This window comes from Clinocottus analis, unplaced genomic scaffold (genome assembly GCF_023055335.1).
Source record: "Clinocottus analis isolate CAN_PGR_092001 unplaced genomic scaffold, fCliAna1.0.p SCAF_3, whole genome shotgun sequence".
Taxonomy (NCBI): Eukaryota; Metazoa; Chordata; class Actinopteri; order Perciformes; family Cottidae; genus Clinocottus; species Clinocottus analis.
Window position 1 is genome coordinate 17,519,354 of NW_027176042.1, and position 16,684 is coordinate 17,536,037.

Genomic DNA, 16,684 nt, shown 5'->3' on the forward strand with positions numbered 1-16,684 from the left:
ACTCCTCGTCTCACATCAGTTTACCTTTTGCTGTCGGCAACACAGGAAATAAAAGCTTGGTAGTGAGTCTAAATAGCATAAGTTGTTAGTTTTTCAAGCCAAGGACCCTGAAGTGTGTGATTACGAAGATAGAGATGAAGAAGCCTTACACTCCTCTTAGGAATGGGTATCGAACTGTAGTTACCTTTTGAGTTACAAACTAAATGAGTCTGTAGTTGCCCTTTGATCAGACATTGACTGATAAAAGCACAATTTTGCTATTTAGAGACACCATTAAATCAACAATCATCATTCAGAGAGGTTTGATAATATCTTACAAAACCATATTTGGTTATTTTTCATGCGTTTCTTCTATTCTTCGGTCTGTGCAAGCCCCTGCGGTGTTCAGGCAACAAAACTACTTGATTCGATTTCGGAAAAAAAGATCGTGGTTTGGGTTAAAAACGAGTGCGGAAAGTGGCCTTACTAAAGTTATGTAACAAACAAGTTATCTTTGACACATGATTCCACTCGAGACACAAACAGCACTCTTCCGGGTGAAGGTCCTGTGTTTGTTTGCCCCACCCGTCCACCTCGACCTCCCTCCTCTATAGAGTTTGTTGCTCGGCTACGTGACCTGTCCTGGCTCACGAACACGTGGGTTGTACACAAGTGTGCTCTACTCTCCGTAGCTATTAGTACAAACAGTGTATGAAAACAGCCTGATTACGTTCATTTCTACGCAGCTGCTTTGTGTTGAGACAACATTAAACACTGCTGCTTTTGAGGAAAACATATTCAGAATCTTTAAATTGGTCTTTAAACAAAGTATAATTTCAGTGTTAGTGTATTTGTTTCTGATTTATTTTTTTTTAACTCCAGAGGGTTTCACGTAACACATTAGTTTGAACCCTTTCCTCTCAACCCTCCTGAACCATGGTGTTTGAGTTATTTCAGATATCTACTCTTATGCTGGTGAAGACTCTGTTTTTGACATGTAAAGTAAATTAAATATCAGAGTACGAAGTCGTCCTCAAGCACTGTGGGTCTTTAGTGTACCTTTAGCACATGCAAGTTCATTCAACAGAAAACTTTTTTGTTAGGGCTGAGCAAATTAACTTAACGCAGCATTAATCCATTAATCCGGCAATCGATTAACAGCGTTAATTATTTGATCATGCGTAAGACTGCGTAATTCAGACCTGGGCGTCCCAGGTCAATCAAAAATGGGATGCACGCCATAAATGCAATACAATACCACTGCTCCTACTTTGAAGGCGCTTTATGTACGTGCGCGCGCTTCCGTAGCCTCACAGACAGGGAGTGTTGACGACTTGCCGACTTGAGCCTGACGTGAAAACACGTATTGTTCTGTAGTTTCCGTTCTCGACGAGCAGCGAGTGCTGGCGCGAGCCGCTCCCCCTCACAAAGCGCTCACAGACGGTCAGTCTACCGGCAGGCTCGCGCTGGAGGCTCCGCGTCCAGATTAAAAGTTATTCGCGCATGCGCAAAGCTCCTGACCCCGCGGTCTGATCCACTATAACAGAGCACTTTAAGTCAGTATCACTTCTGCACTCATTGCTTTTGTATGAAGTGAATCAATTGCTGGTCTTTAACATACATCTTTATGGTAAGCAACAAACTGAACATGAACAAAAGAAGGAGTGGCTTGTCCCTCACAGGCACCCTTATGCAAATGTTTTTTTTCTGGTAAAAAAAAAAAGAAAACAGATTTATCTACTATATATGTATGTTAACTTGCTGTTGCTCCAGAGTGCCTGTTATATTGTTCTGATAACATTATTTTAAAATAAAAGCATGCGAACCAAAAGTTTTTACTTCATTATTGAATTTGGCGGATAATGCAAATAATCACAGAAAAATCATGCAATTAATAAGTAAAAAATTTTCAACTTTGCCCAGCCATATGTTTTTTAAATAGTAGTGAGAGGTTTGCCATGATAGTTTGTCTTTGAGGTAACACAAAAGCACAACCACAGTACAAACTAGCCTCGATGTTAGGTTGTGTCTATACATCGACATCACATGCTTTGGTTTTGAAAGCATCCTTCTTTTGGGGGTGAATGGCCTTCTGTTTTCTACATTGGTATTATATTGGCCTCTTGGTATCATTAGGCCATTACAGCAACCAAGTAAGTGTGTATAATGGTGGATCAATGGAATATCTCGCCATAATGCATTTCCCTTTTCATTCCCCTCCGGGCTGCAACCCTCAGAAAATTAACAATGTTAATAATACTGCGACGGAGGGGGAAAATTGAAATGATTAGATGTGTTTTACTTCGCTGCTGATGGAAATGTGGTGAAAGGGAATCAGGGTCAGGGATAGACTTGCCTTGCAGCATGACTCTGTGCTATTTTTCCAGGCTGTGTGGTCAAAGATTCAGAGAGCTTGTCAACGGAAAATGAGAGAGCAAAAGAAGTGGGGGAGAGGAGAGAAAGAGGGAGACGTATAGACAGAAAGACTGGGAGAGATGGGGGCGGGGGGATTATACAACACACCAGTAAATATCGTGTTAATTTGCGCTGCTGTTGATGCTGCTGATGTCATTCATGCCTTTTTGAGTCAGACATAAAAAGCGACAACATGCTTTTAATAAAATGACCTGCCCGGCTCGAGTGGTCTGCCTCTACTTTGGGGCATGTTGGTGGTTTTGAGTAATTCAACCACCAACAGACTGCATTTCAACCAGTGGACAGAACATATTCAGTCAGCAGACATGGTGGTAATCACATGTAGCCATGAGGAGAAAGTAATCCCTTCCCTATAGCAAATACAAAGAAAGCTTAATGTGTACTGCTGCTAGTATTTTGAATATTGTTTCAAAAGAGCGACTTCATTTCCACCGCCAGCAAAATACATTCCCGTCTCGCTGTGATGTCCCAGTGACCACATGTCAGAAATAATCCCACATGATACAGGGGGCAACATTAATTTTTCGCAGAATGACAGAGTTATCATCCCACTTTGGAATTAAAAATGTTGCTGTACAGAGTATTACATGCAAGTATCAGCTCTAGAAGTCCATCGACTCCCAAACAAATCCCAGTCCACCGCCTTCTTGCTGTATACAAGTCGACATCTGGCCTGTAATCTCCTCGTCTGTCGAGGAGACCTGCGGCCACCTAATGACTCCGACAGGCGTCGTGCATGCAATTGCTCAGGATGGTGCAATGACAGTGTCTTTCAATATCTCTTTATACATACTTTGTGAAATGAGAGGGATTTAGAGGAGTACTACACTTTTTACTGGACACTGCAGGTCGTCCGGGGAGAAACATACATGTAGTGTTTCATGGTTGCATATATCTTTGATATCTATACTGCATCTTAGAAAAACCCTTTTATACACTACCCACACTCTGATTTCTACTGAAACACACACACACACACACACACACACACACACACATATATATATATATATATATATATATATATATATATATATATATATATATATATATATATATATATATATATATAATATTTTCTTGGTCCAGTATTGATAGACGACACTTACCGCAGGCAGCCCTCTTAACAGACTGTAATGTAATCACATGGGGCAAATCTTCATTTACGTCCACTAAAAATGCTTGTTTTGTTCCTCGGACAGACAGACTAAGTGTCTGGCAACATTATGAAAAGGACCCTATAGTGAAATACCATTTTTTTTTTAAAAACCTTTGGCTTTCTGTTAGTAACTGTGTCATATGAGAGGTTATCTGTGTGACATAAATGTTGTCATCTGCCCTTTCCTAGTCTCTAGTGGACTATGAGCAGCCCAACATGTGTAACCATGTGGACTGTACACGAGCGTGCACACTCCCGTTTTATTCCGCACTCCACTCCACTGAAACTCCTGGCTTAAAGTGTGAATATTTGGAACAGCTTTGAAGAATAAAGAACTTCAGACAATCACTTGACTTGAGACTTTATCTGAATAACTTGAGCGGTCGCTACATTTAAGATGAGAACAATTATCACACCACCTTGTACAGATGATTCAACATGGTGGGCTACATGGGCAAATTAAGTCACATAAGAAAACACCAAATACTAATTTAAGATGAGTGTGGTTGGGTCAAGGGAGGCAGAAATAACTGGTATGTAAGTTAGAAGTCAATGTTAATATACATAAGCGTAGTTTCGCCTGATGTATCATACATCAGTTAAGCCTGTTTTCTTGCTGTGATTTTAATCAATTAGCCATCACACGTTAACTCTGATGGATTTCTTTGAACACTGCTGGTACCAAGCTGCAGCCCACCATCTCCCCCTCTCTCCCCACTGGTTTAGACATATTTAGTCAGTGCCCCCAGACCCTGACAGCAGCTGGTACTGAGGTTTGGGTGGGAGCTCATTACTCCTTGGTGGAGCCCCGCCAAAAGGACGGGAGGTTTTTTTTTAAAGGGAGTAAATTGAGGTTTTCTTTTTTTGGGTTACTTTATTTCATACGGGCAAATTCGACTCCATCCATGCGTCGTGTGATCTGTTCCATGTGTCGCGTGTGTGCCACCAGCAGCCATCATGGTCTCCCCGCTCTGGAAATAACTTCCGTCTAACTTCCTAGATTCAATGAACTCCCCTCTTGGATGTGCTTATTTCTCAGTATTATCTATTCTTTTTTTTCTATCTATTCACAGTTTTTTTAAGGCCTAAAATCCTCAGACATTACAATTTCTTTAGTTTTATGGAGAAATTCTTTATGGTTTACTACAATTTTTGCAGCCAACAGTCTTTTATAAAACTCTAATATAACTTAAATACCTAAATATAATAATATTTGCTCATTTACTGCACTTAAGTATACTTTTGAGGATTATTTCTATATTATGCTACTTTGCACTTGACATTTTCAGAGGTAATATTGTTCTTTCTATTCAACTTTACAAACAAGTATCTAACAATTACTAATTGCTTTTCAAAATATACGTTGTACATGAAGAACTGATTAAAGGGATCGTTTTTACTTTTAAAAGATTACAAAAAAAATATTTATTTGAAACAATTTGAAAAATAAAAAACACATAAACATAAAAAGAAAACATAAAAACAGCTGTACCTCAATCATTTCCAACGATAAAATGCTGTTGCATCAGTATTAATAATTCACTCTTATACAATATAATATTTTTAGTCCCAGGGGACACTTTGAATACATTCTGTTGATAACCTTTATGTATTTTTATTTACGTAGTATTTGAATGCAGGACTTTTACTTTTAATTGAGTATTTTTCAGATTATTGATTAATTACATTTTTACTTAAGTAAAGGAACCTCCACCACTGCACTTTTACAGGCTTAAGCAATCATACCAAGTTCAAACACTGTGAGGACATATCGCACAACTATGACTCCATTGTCTGAGACTTACAAGACAAAGACTCCATCTTTCCATCCTTTTTACTTCTAACAGGGAATCGTTCAAAGCTTTACATTTGACGTCTTAGTGCCATAATGATGTGGTCTGGAGGACTGTTTATTTATGAGAGACATTTTGCACTGCAGGAGAGGGATAATATCTTCAAGTGGGTCAAAGGAGTGCGTTCGTCTCTAAGTTCTAGACGAGTGACCAAGAGTATCGGATGTCCCCGTGTATTGAGTGATTGTGTGGAACCAAAGTGAAGTGTTCTTGATTTGTGCTTCCTCCTCTGGAGAGGAGACTGATGTGGGGACTTCCTGGTGATACTGATCAAGAAGAGAGAGGGGGATCAAAACAGGGGTTAGAAACAGAGGGGTTGTCGATTCAAAGCGGGGTTCAAAACTATCAAAAGTGGTGCTTGACAGATGCAAAAGGTTCAGAGTGAGTGTGCAGCAGGCTGGAGCTGGAAAAAGGCTGTAAGAACTCATAGAAACGGTGAGGGGAGTGGGCAGGGCATGCAAGACAGAAATAGAAGGACATTATAGGTAGGTAAAATAAGCAGGCCGTACCTAAAGGGGACTTTATTACTTATAACCTAAAACCCCTAAAATCAAAACAAAAAGGCCAAGCCGCACCATATGTGTGCAAGAGGAAGCTCATGTCTTCTCTCCTTTAGACCACCCAACGCTTCACCCACACACACTCCTGAAAAACACAGTGAGACTGTGCAGGACGTCACATATTTCACAAGATCTTGGAACTAAGTTTAATTCTTTCAGTTCATCTATTCTTTCATGCTTGGGAGACCAAACCACACAACTAAAAACTGACAGATTATTAAAGGTACTGGGTTGTGTAACTTCACTTATCTTGAATGAGAAGTGTCCTGAACAAAAAGTTGGGACAAAGCTTGAAATCAGGAAGCAAGATGGGAAACTTAATTGAAGATATGAACAATACCTTCACCCTGACTGAGGCTACTGGAGTGCAAATGTAGAAATCCTCCCAAAGCCCATGGTGCTTTGACTGAAAATAAAGAAGAAACCTTCCTTCCCCCCACTAGCCTGAAGCCACAGCATGTGGTCTACTCTGTTGCTGCTCTAAAAATGGCAAGCGGGCGGCCTCGGTGGAAGCCCAGAACAGCCTCCACCGTAATGGCCGTGTGGGTGTGGCCCCTCATAGATGGCTTTTGAGGGGGCCCCTCCCGGACGCCCGCACCCCTTGCCAGCGCCCAAGGGCTCCAGGCTGCCTGACCAGAGACACCGCGATGCGGCCCACGCTGAACCCAGGCCGAGCCGGGCTCGGATGGGTCTGGCCGGGGCCAGGACAAGCTCCACAGCTGCTTCACGGCAGGTTCCTGCACTCCTGCCCTCTGCTGGGGTCACGGAGAAGTAAGACGTCAAGAAAGAGACTGCGGACAAAACGAGATGGTCCATCAAGATTTGTATTTCTGGTTGACTAAGGCTTTACGAAAATCTGACAATCTCGGCCGTGTCTTATATTATTTATCTATTTATATGTATTTATTCAACTTTAATGAAATAGTGATGTTCTTATTTTAGAAAGATAAAAAAGGCATTGTGGTTCAACATTTTTAAAGTTTTACTTATTGTGAAACTTTATTGATGCCAGTTTATTCTACAATTGCAATGTGGTGAAACGTTACTGAATACATTTCTCATGCAGTGTACACTAGTGTACATTATTTTGAGTCTTTATATTTTATGCTTCACCTCAGTTCAGAGGGAATTATTTTGCTTTTTAAATTCGACTTGACGGCTACAGTCACCAGTAACTTTGTAGATTAAGACTTTACAGACAAAACAGTTTGATCGGTCTATGTAATATCATGCATTGCTATAGTTTAAATTGACAATAAATCAATTATTTAAAACCCTGCCGACATTAAAACACTTTTTACACATTGCATCAGTAATGATAATATATCATAATAAAACACAACATTATTAACACTGCATTCTGATCATACTTTGAAAGGACTTTTACTTATTTGATTATTTTTACACTTTGGTGTCACTACTTTTAGCAACAATATCTGAATCTTCAGCCTCTGCAACATTTAAAGTAAAAACAAACACAGACAGCATGTGTAGTTAGTAGTAGGAGCCCAGCAAAGACTGACGCCAAAAAATGAGAAAAATAAATGAGCTGGTACGCTATGTGCCTCCATTTCCACTGTTTTAATGTGGTGAAGAAAAGGCTTTAATCCTTAAAAGGATCTCTGGCAGGTCAAACAAACACAGGGCAATTCCATGTACGCATCCTGTAGAGGAGTAGCCTGTCATTGAAAGAAACAAACCCTGTCCATCTGAGCCCTTTTTTCACATCGTAAAGCCCTGTAATATAAAGAAAAGTCAAGTTTTGAATGGAGCTCCGGCCTTTCTTACTATGTTTCAACACATCACAAGTTTCTCAGATTCCGCTCATGTTGATTTTAAACGCCCTGGCCTGTACCGTCGATACGCACTAACCATGTGTAATAGATCATTGCACTGGTTGAGTTTTGCATGTAAAACTGCACATGTGATGGTAATGCCGCCTGAACTGTGATAGTGAGTGATAGGGTGAAGCCAGCCAGTCACCTTCTGGTTTGAATCAGTGGGAAGGGGATTGGAGGGGGTCGCTCTCGGTAGGTTGGCTTTTATTGCTTCTCTCCTTTGGTTTTAAACAGATCTGCCTGTTTGTGGAAGTGTGGCTGGCGGTTGGCTCCTCAGCTGGCAAGGCAGCGGCGTTTAATTGCTCTTTGTTGTGGCGGGTTGGGGGAAAAGGAGGCCCTGTGGTTGCCGCTGCACAATGGTGCTTCGGCTTGCCAGCACACACGCACAAACACACACATTGAGACACACATGGACGTACCTACGCACCCACACAAGCGCGCCATGCGTACTTGAATACACACATTGATCGGATGCAAAACCAGATGCACATGCATCTACCCAAACTAAGTATATTTTTGTTGAAATTCACATTTTTCGAAGAGCCTTACATTCTTTATTCTCCAGTCTTTTGCTTTTTCCCGCTCACAAGCCACCATATAATAGTGCACATAGGAAACGGCTTAATGGTGTAACAATGTTGGTTTATAATGGATTAACTCAGTGTTGGAGGAAATAAAAGAGGAATTACTGGGAGAATAAACAGAAGCAGCACGGTTTGTATATTTGGTCTGTACTGTGAATGGGCAAGCATATAATTATCACATTTACAGGGAAGAGCTGCTGAATAATGGGTCACAGTGGGTGTAGCAGCAGGGCAGTGTATCCTCCCTGATCGGCCCCTCCCAGTGTGTGTGTGTGTGTGTGTGTGTGTGTGTGTGTGTGTGTGTGTGTGTGTGTGTGTGTGTGTGTGTGTGTGTGTGTGTGTGTGTGTGTGTGTCTGTGTGTGTGTGTGCGCGGCTGTGGGTGTGAGAGAGAGAGAGAGAGACAAAGCCGAGGACATTTGACCAACAGTCAGGGCTAAGATATCACATCTTGATTCTATGACCTTGTGGATCGCACAACATAGTTCAATGCAGTTTTTTTTGTTTTTACCTCCAACTCAACTCGACCGTCTCCAGCGATGCATTGGTCCAAGCCAAAAATGTCTTTGCCTTGTTTACTTTTCCGGCAGCCCCTGCACGTGTGTTTATCCAAATCTAAAGTATTCTCTTTTTTTCTGCTCCTCCGTCACGGTGGCTTTTTGTGCTCAGCTGTGGTGAGTTTTGTGTATTTGTGTGTAATGTACTCCTACAATTGGACGAATGATGTGCTCTTGTGCGCTGCCCGGCCTCCCCCCTCTCTCTCCCCTCCCAGAGAGGTTCTTTTCCATTGATGCACTTACTGTAAAGTGTTCCCTCAGCCTCCATCGCTGACCACATCAACTTGGCCAATCACTGATGACTCATTATACACACATAAACAGAACAAAGCACAAACAGTCATCACAGAATTACTGCATACGTTTACACATGCAGCACGGCAGTGTTTTTAGCTCCCCCCCACCACCCAACTCTTCATCTCTCTCTATCTTTTTTTTTCTCTCTCTCTCTTTCTCAAACACACACACATATACACACACACACACACAGCATGGATGCACACAGAATGAACAGAACGCTATACCACTGTAATTTTTGGAAATGAAAATGGAAACTGCCACCAATTAGGGAAACCAATAAAGTAACCTCAGTTCCATAAGTCTGCCAAGTGGTTGAGGGGATTCAACTGGAGAGGATAGAGTTACATCCAGCCTTTAGGTTATCATCCAGATAACATCATCTAGTTTTATATACGTCCCTCTTGCCTCTTTCTTTACAGGAGCAGGACATCACATAAAACCGTCCGTGCACTTGGGATGCGCTTGTTCCGCGTTGATTTATTATCCCAGTATTTCTCAATAAGACAATATCATTTATCCAATGATAATAGCCTTTCATTAGGTAAGTCTATGTTTACATCCAGCTAACTACCAGTGGATCAGAGAGAGGGACATGTTTTGATTTAGTTTAACACTTACTAATTGTGACCCTCATGGCTGCTGCAATAAATTGGTTCCTGCAGAACGCTGCGTAGCGAGGAGAGGGAAGGAGGCAGATGGGGCAGTAAGTTTAATCCTGCCTCTGGAAGAGACACAGTAATTGGGTAATGATTCTGTGGCCCTCTGGTGCTGATGTGGTGTTGAGAGAGCAAAGGAGAAAGGAAAAGAGAGAGAGACCTGAGCTTCAGGAGAACCACTAAATGCTGCCACATTCATCCACGGCAGTGACGCCATGCCGCACGCCAGTCCCACCATCAGCCACACACTCGCGAACACATGCGTGCTCTCACACACACACACACACACACACACACACACACACACACACACACACACACACACACACACACACACTTACACACAATCTCTCTCATTCTCCTTCTATAAAGCGTGCACAGTAGCCTACAAACGCCCATGATGGCTGAAAGAGCTCAATTAAGGCACACAAGCAAATAAATCAAACATGTGCACCATTTAAACAAATAAAATGTTGGCAGGCAAATAGTTTTACACAAGAATCTTTACTTAAGTGGACGACTTGTTGAGATACGAGCCAGTTATTTGATCCCCTGTTCTCGTTTTTGTGCAAGACTGAAATGTTTCTGTATTTTCTGCGCGTACAATGTGTTGTCAAATTGCTTTTTCTTCTATATGCGATGTGTTGTAACTGTTTTGTTCACCTTGTTTTCTCAAGTTGCAGTGCATTGAATGCAGTAATACACACTAAAGCCCAACAAGAGACAGACTCAAAAAAGTTTTTCCATACACAGATTTGATCAAATAAATACTTGTATTGCATTCAACCCGCAGGAAAAGACACAAAGAGATCCAGTCCACAGTAATGATATTCTGGTTGATGCAAATATATGCAAAGTCACAAACTTCTCAGTGTTTTCGTTGTATGAATCCTCCCTCACAATGACTCATGTATCCACTGCAATATTTTTGCATTATGAAAACAATTTAATTCCGGACAGTAGTTGGTTTTTCAAAAAGGAAAAGTCCCAAAACCATTTCTCTGTGGCTCTTTGTGAGCCCCCGTTTAGCCATATCCTGACATTTGCTTCTTTTATTGCTCTTTTCTTCCCCCTAGGCTGTCACTCCCCCTCAGCTCCTCCTGTTCTATACATCTACCGTTTCCTGTCTCTTTCCTCCTTTCCTGTCATCCATCCCTCCTTCAGTCTTTCTATCTCCCCCCTCTGTCTCCCTCTCCCAGTCTTTCTGGCCTCTCTGTCTCCCTCTCCCTCTCAGTTGGACTCATGTGGGACTGATTGAGCTTGAGGATCGAGCCCTCATCAAAGGCAGAGTGTGGTTGAATGCGAGCAAGCCACTGAGGCTCCAATCTCGCACTGGTTAATGAGCCCCCTGTCCCCCCTTCCTCCTCTTCTTCCTCACTCCCCCAGCCCCGGCATCCCTCCAGCGGAAAGCTCATGCGACACATCCTCCCCCCCCCTTCCTTCTTTCTTTCCTCCTCACCCGCAGCCTCTCCCCACTTCAGTAGTCTCACATCGCTCTTCTTTGCTGCTGCTGCCTCTCTCCACTCTTTCAGCTCATTCATCGCTAATACGGCTTCCTCTATCATTCATCCGTATTTCAGCATTTCAGTCCCCAAATTTCCTCCGCCTTCCCTCTTCTCCCTCTCTCCCTTCGTTCCCCTGTCCCTGCACTCTTCATCAGCCACAGTCCCTCCTCGGGCTCAGCTCCAAACCAAGGCTGGCGTCTGTCTCGCTGTGTCCGATCCCCTCCTCCTCCTCCTCTAACCACCACCACCATCACCGCACTGATGATACATACTCTCTCTCACTCTCTCGCTGCAGACCTGCCTTTAATCATTGCACGCACTCCCGCCGCACACTTGTGCAAGTGCAGTGTGCACACGCATACACGAAAGCTTCACACAGGTGGGCATCTTGCAAGCTGCTACGTTTATGCACACATGCGTGTAAACACACGCTGGCATAATTTTGCTTCGGCATACATGAATAATTTTGAATTTCTGCCTTTGGTTCTGTTTTACTGTTGTGAATCAAGAAAAAGGCCACAATAATTTACATGAAATGCAGTAAGTCAGTGGTACAAAGGAACCACTTTTAAATTGTATTCCAGATGCTAACTGAGGTTTGAGTCATTAAAATTCATAAATTACTTTACAGGAAAGCAGTTAAAAGATGGTCCAAAATTGACAAAATATTATAGTACTATACATTCTGCTGGAGAAGTTAGTCAACCTTTAGTGAATAATAAGAGATACAGTTTGAACATAAAAAGTTCAAGCATCAAATATGAAAATCAACAAAAAAGGATCTTTGGGTGCAAAATATAATATTTCAGACGAAGAAAATAGCTCAGCAAACTTTTTCATTAATGTAATGAGCTGCAGGTTTGGCTTCATGAATATTTAACTACATAACAGCACTGTGAGCGAGTTATTGAAAGGGTTAACCCGTCAACTAGTTTCCAGGGTCAAATACATTCATGTACTCACTCATGTTCTCACTCTCTGGACCTGCCATCCTGTAAGTGTCCACCAGATGCCCTCAGACTCACTCCTGCTCACCTGACAGCTCCTCTCACGACACACCTGTTGCCATTAACCTCATCAGCGCTGTCTGGCCTGTTCCGCACACCTGCATCTCATTCCCTCGTTAACTGCTCTAGTTCGCCTCCCTTTTTTCCTCGTCAGCTGGTAGTTACATTGCTGTTTCCTACCCGCTGTTTCCTAACCGCTGTTTCCTACCTGCTGTTTCCTACCTGCTGTTTCCTACCCGCTGTTTCCTACTGTCTAATTGGATTTGTGCTGCCTGTAAGTTCCTAAATAAACCAGTAAATTAAGACGTGTACAATTAGGTTCAATTGAGCCTTGTTCAAGTATTCGTGACACTTTGTTAAAAAGATATTCTGTTGTTTATAATAAAGATTTCAAATATCCAATATCCATTTTTCCCTGTGAGAAAGCGACTGCGTGTGTCATTCATCATGCACATACTCACCCAAACCCCTTCCCTTTCGACCTCACAGTGGAGACCTCCTGACTCTCCATCACATGGTATTCTTTGGTAATCTACAGATTGTAAGTAAACTTTCGTCTCTTTTGTTATTTTCTTTTCCCATAATGTTTTTTGCTATGCCAAATGTAGAAACATGTTGTTGGAAAGCTTGTTTTCTGGCCATCAGTTGACGCTTCTGTTAGCACATGAGTCCAAAGCGCGTCTGCTCTCCCTGGGGGTCTGAAGCAGTTTTGTTTATAGTTACTACCTCGTTACAAAACATCGTTTAGCAGACAATAACAAGACGAAGGATTTTCCTAATCAAATAAGACCCACTGTGAAGTCACTGAGTGAATGTTTACTCACCTGGCAGCCAGTCAGAAAACATTTTTTGCCAGTAATTTATGAAAATATAACAGTTTTGCAAAAGTTTTCTGAACAATCTGTGAACAAGTGACAAACATGACGTTGTTGGCCGCTGTTTATTTCAACTCCCTGAGATAACATTAACGTAAGCGACTGATAGGGTGACCTTCTTCACACTTTTCAATTCTGACAGAGTTGACGATCTTAAAATATTGACATAACTGAGTGACTGTCAGTATCATTTGACTCCAACCTCACTAGTTTCAGGTTTAATTGTCACAAGTATATGCAGTTAGAACTTTATTGGAAATGCACATTAAACTAGATGTGTACTTACTACATGAACGGTCGTTTTTGTGCGGCATACAATTGCCAACAACCTTTTTTTCTCCTCCGTACAATAGTTGTTTTGTTTTATTCGGTCATTAAACAATACATACATGCCACACTTGAAGTCTATACAATACACAATACTTACTTTCATAGGATACTTATGGTCGATTCTGTCATCTGCATTAGTTTAGTGACTGCTAGTTTCCATCTTTCTTCCATAAAATGCTGCCAGTCTGCTGCAAAACACTGCTCATGTATCATCACCTTTACACTCAACCTCACACCATTTCTGGCCCATCGCCTGTCTTTGTTGTGTGTGGTTGTCTGGATGAGGCAGAGGGAGGAAGACCAGCAGTCAGACTACTACATATGTTTCCAATCCCCCCTCCCACCTCTCCTTGCAGACCTATTTTCCTCTCTTCTCCAAATTTCCCATTAGACTTTCTATTTCTCTATCTATTGGCCCGCCTGTTTGTGTAGTAGCCAGCTAAAGCTATCCTCCAGTCCGTGCCAGTTACGCCATGGGAGACCACTTGTAACATTTTATGCTACATGACCGCTAGAAGCTGACTTCCTACACACGCAAACGCGTGCGTCGAAGAAACTATTTATTGTGATCATACAACAAGCTTTTGCTTAATTGCATTTGTGTGGCACCCACATATTTTATTGATAGAAAAAAAAACGAAATGTCTATAGCTGATTTGGAAAGAAGACATTTTTTGAAGCTAAAGATAAACTTCCTCTGTCCGGTTTTGGGTTTATGTGTTCATCATGTAGCTGAACATAAAACTGTTGAAACATAGTTCATGAGGGGAGACATGACATCTGGTTTTACCCTCATATATGTTCTAAATGTGTTCTTATTGCTTTTTTCCCCCTTCTTTTTTTAGAGGGAAAAGTCCTGTGTTCCAATAAAAACTGACTGATCAACCTCACACATTTCCAGTCCCAGACAGTGACAAAAAGAAATAAAACGGTGCGGTCAAGTGCTTAGCTAAACATCATTGTTGCATTCTGTAATAAAGAGAGGAAACCTACAAAACCAAAGGCCCTCTGAGAGAAAGTTATTAATATCCTGCCAGCAGTAAATTAGCCGTACGTGTACATGTCCCTGCTCCTTCTCTTTGTTTTGTCTAGCAGTCATCCTTCCATCAGCACCACTGGCTTAGTGTGTCCCCCAAAGCATGAGGATACAACTGCAGACTTAAGTGGAGAACAAATGGAGCTTGAATATAGAGTGAGTGTGTTTGACTTGTGGAAGGATGGGCTGTAGTCGGTTCCAGGATTTGTTTGAATGTACTGTATCTACATGTGAGGGAAATAAACCAAGGAAGCATTCAGACCAAGTCATTCTCAAAAACCACGGCTGACATGAGACAGAAGCTTTGTCTGTCTGTGCCAATGAAAATAATTTCAGAGAAGATGAATGAACAAAAGGTGCCAATCTGTGTCTGTACCTACAATACCAACCGATGCCACACACAGTGAAGGGATCTTCTTGACGGTTACGGTGAGGTCCCACCGATGACAGGGGCGTTTGCCTGACTAGTGACTATAGTACAAAGTAATTAGAGACTGTCTCCAGTAAAGGTCACAGTTTAGTCTGTACTGGCCTTAGAAGAGTGGGAGTGAGCAGACAAAGAAGGTGAGGAGAAGAATAACACCAGTGAAAACTGGAAGGAAGATGTAGTACAAGTTCATTCAACATATAGTGTAAAACTGTGTTCTTGATTGGATGTCGGAATTACCTTTCTTACCTTTAAGCTGCACTAATTTATATATTTTTAGAAACACTCGAGCAAATGACGACATGTATTGTGAGAGGTGTCACTTGTAGTGACAAACCTAATGAGAATGACTGATTCTACAGTTTCTCAACACACATCAGCCCTGTAAGGAATGAATCATCTCCTCAGACATGCATTTTTTTCTCAACTTAATTCCCTGTTTTCGACAAAAGAAAAGCTCTGATGAAGCTGATGAACTTAATTTACATGACTTACTCAGCACCAATTGACAGACAGACAGTTAGCGACTACGGGTAAGTGATAAAAAAAGTAGCGACGGGTCAATTATTTATAAATGTGTATTTCATTTGCTCAAACGTTTGCCATAAAGGTTATATGGTGGTAATATGTCAAATATTGTAGTTTCAGGTGCCGCTGCTGCCCTCGAGTGGCTGAATATCAAATAAAACAGGTTTGAGTAAAACTAGTGATGCTACAATGTTGAAGAAAGAAGGAAACTCCAAAACAGTATCAAAAAGAAAGTTATGCATGAGCTAAATCTGCAGTAAAAATACATCATATTTTTGTGTGAACAGATGGTTTTTAAAATTGCCATCTGTAAAGTAATTCGTAACTATAACTGCAAAGTAAATGTGATGTAAAAAGGTACAAAACTCGGCGGAGACGAAGTATGAATTAGCAGAAAAAGAAAATACTAGACAAAAGTATAGAAAAACCTCAAGGTTTTTCTGTTATAACGTTACAGTATTTACTTTCTGACTGAAGGTGAAAAAGTGATGACATTTGATGAGCATTAGAAAAAGATCATGTTTTAATGAAACAACAAGGGAATGTAAACTTTAACAGCAACGATTAGGGGATTTTAAGATTGCCTGTCATAAGTAATACGCAGACATGTGCACAAGAAACAGAGTGGAGCTTTGAGAGGTTTATTTCCCTGGAAGTGGATCAGACTACATCATGCTCTAACTGTCCAAGTCGGTTAAAACATTGCGATGCTTTGGAAGCCGTGGAGGCTGAGGAAGTTTACTCTGCATGAGAGCCATCTCTCATTGCTGGTGTCGGCTCCTGCTGAAGTCTGCATATCCCCCTCGCCGCCTTGTTAACCCAGAATACCCTAATAACTTCCCCTCTCGCTGCTGAGCCACACTGTGAAGTCATCCATGTTTCCATGTAGCCTCAAGTGAGAAGAGGAGTGAGGAGGAGAGGAAAGGAAAGTAGACGAGATGGAAGACAACTGGTACCACTAATGAGGTGTGCTCTGATGGCATAAATCCTGTTTTGTGTAAGCAGCATCGGAGAGGTTATCCCCCAATGAACATATATTACAGCCTACTCATAACC